General features: G+C 49.9%; 1 protein-coding gene across 1 annotated transcript in view; it reads right to left on the bottom strand.

The window, feature by feature from the left end:
• Positions 1 to 6,664, bottom strand: part of LOC115407184 (M1-specific T cell receptor beta chain-like) — a 93,986-nt gene that overhangs the window by 36,213 nt on the left and 51,109 nt on the right. The window lies entirely within an intron of this gene.

The raw sequence follows: 6,664 nt of genomic DNA, 5'->3' as shown, positions 1-6,664 counted from the left end.
TAGTCGTCTTTGCAAACAACATTCACGCCTTTCTTAGCACAATGGACAAGTAAGAAATATTGAGACTAAAGCTTTTAATTCGTATGAATCCTGGACTTAAATTCAAATTGAATTTAACACCAAACAACAGCAAAAAGATAACCCTGGAATTAAAAAATAAGGTCCAGGTGTCAAAAAACCGGAGTTGCCCTTTAAGAGTTCAGAGGAAAACAATGAAAGGGTTTGTGAATAGACGTCCAGAGTTTGGGCCCAGTTGATGTTTAGATTTAGGACGGAGTGGTAACTGAAAGTCTTTTGTGTTCGTCGTTGGGTGAATGTCTTATAAGAGGAAAACGCTGATTACAGTGTGCGTCTTAACAGGCTCTGTCCAGTTGAATTCGGTGTCTTTTTGGGCTGCGTCCTAGCGAGAGGAAACTAGTTCATGTTTTGCTAGTGATTGGCGTCGCTCTGCTGATGCTTCTGTTATCAAAGAGAGCGCACGCTTGCTCACATTGCTTAGATGGCTAAATTTTCAAATGGAACAGTTTCTTTAAATATTTAAAAAATTATGTCCACAAGTTCATATTCTGAATGATCTATTTTTAAAGCATCTTTATTGGTCTTGCAGATGAAGGTTGAAGCTCTGAACAGCTGAAAACTACAAAACTGACTAAAGTCTGTCATCCAGTGGCCAATAGTGGGGTTACATTATAACTTCATACTACTCCTTTAAACAAGGTTAATACTGAGAGAAAAATATTTACAAATATCCACTGAATGAGAGGAGTCTTTGTATTTCTGGATGTGTGCAGATAAAAAGCAGCATGTGAACATTTCTGTTACGATCTGATCCTGGCGAGAGCAGACTTGGTTCAGCTGGTTAGTTCCAGGTGTGAGTGGATGTTTAATGTTTGATGAGAAGGTTTTAGTACTGAGGAGCAGTGATGTGGAGCACTGTGGTAACTGGCTGCACAGAAGTACACTGCACTGCTGTTGACTTGGAGTTTCTCCATGGTTAACGTGCTGTTCTTGTTCTTGTTTGCATCTCCATGCACCTTAACATCCAGTCCCGGCTCCGGATAGCCATCTGTGAAAGAGATATATCCGAGGAGCTGCAGCTCTCCCTGGGACTGCTTGTACCACAGGATTTTGTCATAGTTGTCAATGCCGTGTGAGCAGTAGATTTCAGCTTGTTCTCCTGGTTTGCTGTGAATGTTTCGTGGCGTCTGGCTCACACGTTCAGTGGAAGAAGAACCTGCAACACAGAACAATGAAACACTGCAAGTAAAATTCCAGCTTTGTGTGCTGTCTAAAACTGTTGAAACGTAGTTACCTGAAACCAGAAGACTGAAAAAGTGACTGATGAGAAATATGATGATCATGTTGACGATGTTGTCAGTGAAAACCTCCAACCTCTTCTTGAAGGAAAACAAACCGCCACCCTGATGCTGTACGGTGGGTGGAGTTTAGGAGTGCTAGTCATTAGTAGGTTCTCAAAGTTACGAGGGGCTACCCAAAAGTTCCCGAAATTTGATTGTAACTTTTTATTTCTGACATTTCAAAATAAAACATCACCGTTGCCGTCAAAATAATCTCCATCCGCATTAATGCAGCGCTCCAGCCGTGTCTCCCACTTCACGGATGTGTCGTGACACCCGTGCGTAATTGTGCCATTTGGGGCCGGCTGCGTTTTTTCTGTCACGGTTTTTCTGACACATCTGCAAACCGCTGTCCCTTCAGCTCCTTCTTAAACCTGGGGAACAAGAAAAAGTCACTCGAGGCTACATCTGGTGAATAAGGTGGATGGGAGAGGAGATTCATCCCATTCTTTGCCAGAAACTGTGTGACACGCAGCGCCATGTCCGCTGGCGCTCTGTGGTGGTGGATCAACCGGGCTGCACTCCGCCACTCCACGGGCCGCTTCCTCCTCATATCCTCACGGAGCCGTCTTAGGACTTCCATGTAGTAGTCCTGATTTACAGTGTGACCTGGAGGGACAGACTCGCTGTGGACGATACCCTGGACAGCGAAGAAGCAGCTCAGCATTGTTTTCACTGCTGAGCGGACCTGACGCGCCGACATCTGGCCCTTTTAAAACCGCCCGAACCACTCATGGACCTGAGTCTTCCCCAGAGCATCATCCTTGTAGGCTTGCTGCAACAAGGTGAGTGTTTCTGCTGCTGTTTTTTCCCAGCAGAAAGCAGAATTTAATGTTTGCGCGCTGCTCTGGCTTTCCAGTTAATGTCGCCATTTTGGAAAAAGCGCAGACCGCAGCGGCACTCTGTTACTATAAATAGCGCCTGACAGACGTCAGTGCAACTCTGGGAGCTCAGCTTTTTCACAGATATGCATGAGGCTTACCTGTAGCACATCTGACGGCCAGAAGTCGAAACTAATTATTATTAGTATTTCATGACCAAATTCCGGGAACTTTTGGGTACCCCCTCGTAAAAGGGAACACATGGAACACAAACTTGAAATTCCACACAGAAACATACTTCCTATGCCTGTTTGAATTGTAGCAACCCATACTCTTAAAACATGTAACGTAGAATCAAAACATGCCATATCATTCTCTGCACAGCAGCAGACTCCTAGTGGACACTGAGCTGCAACTACAGAAGAGTGTGAAGGAAACAAAAATAAACGTAAATGTAATCTGGCTGACAGTGACTGAAGAGTCATGATAATATGTTTGATCACATGTATTGATGTTTCACAGTTGTTGAACACAAGCTGTAGCTTCCCCGTTACACATCATGATCACCTTCAGTCATGATTGTTTTAATAATGTGCACATCGTTGTCCATATGTAGTGTGTACACAGCAATGTCTTTTAAGTGAAAATGCATTGTTTTGCACACAATCATATCCACCCCTACAGACTACAGAGTCACAATGTTTCGAAAACAAAAAACATGTTTTTGGACAGTTTGAGTTCCTTCTTGTGCGTCGTCTGTGGCTTTATTTGTATGACTTCCTGGACTGTGTGTGTCACTGTGGCTGGCAGCACAGTAGTAGGTGCTGCTGTCGTTGAGAAGCAGCTCGGTGATTTGAAGAGAGAAGCTGGTTTTGTCTGTATTGAAGTGTGGCTCAAAGCGGCCCGTGGTTTCATCATACTCCTTTGTAAGAAACTCTATTTGGGCTCCGTGTTGGCTCTGTCGGTACCACAGCATGGTGTAGCTGCTCATGCTGGACCCTGAGCCCAGCCGGCAGTCCAGCGTCACTTTGTCTCTCGGGTGAGATGTTTGATCTCCAGACTGAAGAACGACGACACTCAGACCTGGAGCACACAAAGGTTTCACTATGTGGAATCATCTTGTGTCATGAAGGGAAGCTCTGGAAATGTGACTGTGACTCTCACCTGAGTGTAAAAGAAGAGACAAAGACAGCAGTTTGACCAGCATGTTCCCTTTACGAGCTGCTCTCTGCTGAATGGCGCAAACTTCCCTCTTTTCGAACAAGGTGAAGTCACATGATCACATCAGGATGTCATCATAAGACCAACTGATAATCTGATTCCCTTGGAGGACATTTGTCTTCAGAGTATGTCAGAGCAGATCCTGCTTCATTATATTGTGGCGGTCGCAAGTGTGCAAGTGGAGTTTATTCTTCATTCACGCCAGTCAGCTGTCATCCCCGAAAGCAACGTTTGACAGGTTACTTCCGTCTTTGTAAACCCCGCCACCAGTGCACACACCTCCCCACATCAGCAAACCCCACCCCGTCTAATGTGAGAAATCCCTGCAACCCAGACACCACACAGCCCCACTGAACATTCAGAGGAGAGCTGGGGCCCCAAGGAAGAACCAACAACATGAAAAAGCACCATTAATAATTATCTGCAGCCCCACATGGGAGGCCGAATCACGCGGCCAAAACAATTGCGCAACTCCACGCTTGCCGGTGCGGGACCTGCTGGTGGGGTAACTTCAGGAGCAGGGGGCACCTCAGTGGCAGCTGATTTGGGGGGACGCTCCCGCCTCAGATACTGCGCCACTTCCACCGGCTCCTTCGGCAGAACGTGTGCAGGCTTCAAACGATCCACTGAAACCAGGACCTTTTTCCCGCCAATATCCAAATGAAAGGTCTTGGGCTCCGCCTCCAGGACGTGGAACGGGCCATCATAAGGAGGCTGGAGCAGAGCCCGGTGACCATCGTGGTGAACGAAGAAGAACTTAGCTGCCATCAGCGACCTCGGGACGTAGGAGCGGGGGAGGCAGTGATGAGCCGGAACCGGGACAAAACATCGGCTGGCCTCTATGGAAATGGGCCACCTTGGTGCCATCAAACAAGGCTGCGACAGATCAGGGAGGAATTCCCCGGGGACCCGCTGCGGCTGACCCAGGACCAGCTCTGCAGAAGATGCGTGCAGATCCTCCTTCGGGGCCGAACGAAGGCCCAGCATGACCCATGGCAGCCGGTCCACCCAGTTGCAGTGCTTGAGGGTGGCACGGAAGGCCGCCTTCATGGTGTGGTGGAAATGCTCGCACAGCCCGTTAGCCTGAGGGTTGAACACCATGGTGCGGTGCAGTTTCACCCCAAGGCTCATCGCCACTGCCATCCAGAGCTCGGAGGGGAACTGGAGGCCTCTGTCTGACACCACATCCAGTGGCGTACTGAAACGGGCCACCCACGAGGATATGAAGGCCCGTGCCACCTCTGCTGACGTTGTCGACGCCAGCGGGACCACCTCTGGCCAGACCTGGTCGTCTGGTCCACCATCATGAGGAGCCCTGGGAGGGGGGCAGCGGACCAACCAAGTCCAGATGGACGTAGTCAAATTTCCTTTCAGGAACAAAAAACGGTTCCAGCCTTGGTGTGGCGGTGAATTTTGGCCCTCTGACACACCACGCAGGAGGCTGCCCAACCCCTGACGTCTTTCCTGAGGCCCAGCAAGGCAAACCTCGCCCCCACCAGCTTCACTGATGCCTTCACCCTAGGGTGCGACAGTGTGTGGGTACCATAGGGCAGGGCTGTCCTGTGGAGACGTCGCAGAGGATCATAGTCCCATTCCCCTGGAGTGAAACATCCTCCAACTGGCTGTCCTATACTCTTGGACCTTGGAATCAGCCTGCTGGTCAGCGGCTATGGCAGCGTAATCCAGCCCCAGCTGCACAGAGCCCACATGCGCCCTGGAGAGGCAGTCAGCCACTACATTACTTTAACCAGCTACATGATGAATGTCCATGGTAAACTCCGAGATGGCAGAGAGGTGGTGCTGTTGTCTGGCAGACCATGGCTCACTGGTCTTGGACATAGCGAAGGTGAGGGGTTTGTGGTCTACAAAGACGGTGAACTGCCGTCCCTCCAGCATTAGCCGAAAATGACGGACGGCGACGAAAAGGGCCAAAAGTTCTTGGTCAAAGATGCTGTATTTCCTCTCGTTGTCACTCAGCTGCTTACTGAAAAATGACAGAGGCTGCCAGGCTCCACTCACTCACTGTTCACACACCGCCCCCACTGCGTAGTCCGAGGCATCAGTCGTAAGCGTGACTGGTGCTGCCGGTGACGGGTGTGCCAACATGGCGGTGTTGGACAGCGCAGCCTTGGCCTTCTCAAATCCAGGATCCTCTCCAGGGACCAGACCACGTCCTGTTTAGCTTTTCCGCCCTTCAAAGCCTCGTAAAGGGGGCACATCAGATGAGCTGCGTGCTTGATGAAGTGATTGTAAAAGTTCACCATGCCAAGAAACTCCTGCAGCAACCTGATGGTGCGAGGATGAAGAAAAGCGGCGATCGCCTCCACCTTAGCAGGCAAAGGAACCACCCCGCGAGAGGAGACGCGGTGGCCCAGAAAGTCAATCTCCGAGAGCCCAAACTGACATTTGGCTGGGTTAATGATCAGTCCATGCTTGGAGCTAACTTTACTAGCTGTAAACAAAGTGAAACAGCGCGGTTGCCAGCTGGAGGCGGCGCGGAGTGATATGAAGGGAGAGAAAATAGTGCCAAGCGTTTACGAGGTCTGACTTTTTCGTCGACAACGGTTTGTGATGCACAAAAAATCCAACACATATTGGTTTGAGAAGAAAAACGCTTTATTTTGGTGACCCCACCAAACTTGCCGGACTACTTTCGTCTGGACCAAAACCGAACAGGATCTCCGCTCACTGGACGCTGTCAGGGGTAAGTCTGTGTGAATGCACAACACTGCTGACGGGGATGCCATACAGATTCATGTCAAAAATCAAGAAATATCCCTTTAGCGAGGGAGGCTGAGAAGGTGGGGACTGTCAGATCAGTGAACTCTGCCAGAAGCCGCTGATACACATCTCCAGTGGACAGAATGTTGGCGAGGGATAACGATCCCCCCCTGCCCAAAGTGCATGAGTACGTTGAAAAAGAGAGCGCGTCCACCAGACGGTGGTTCACCATGTCCACCAATAATCCATGCGCGCACAGAAAATCAGCTTCACGGGTTGGCACAGATACAGCAGCTCTGTTGACGTCGGAAGCCGGTAGAATGCTCCGCTGTGCGCCCGTGTCCACCAGGAAATACCTCCCGGACACTGTGTCTTTCACAAACAGCAGCTTGTTAATATCCCCTGTGCTTACGGCCGCTACTGAACGCTGGGTCTGCCTTTTCCCTGCCCCGGGAACGGGACGTTTGAGCAACATGTCTGTGGAGTCGGGTGACGGCGCGGGAGCGCAGGCTACTCCTGCTGTGTACGCTGCGGCAATCAAGC

This window comes from Salarias fasciatus, chromosome 19, assembly GCF_902148845.1.
Source record: "Salarias fasciatus chromosome 19, fSalaFa1.1, whole genome shotgun sequence".
NCBI lineage: Eukaryota > Metazoa > Chordata > Actinopteri > Blenniiformes > Blenniidae > Salarias > Salarias fasciatus.
Note: the sequence above shows the minus strand (reverse complement) of the source record. Positions and strands in the feature narration are given on the sequence as shown.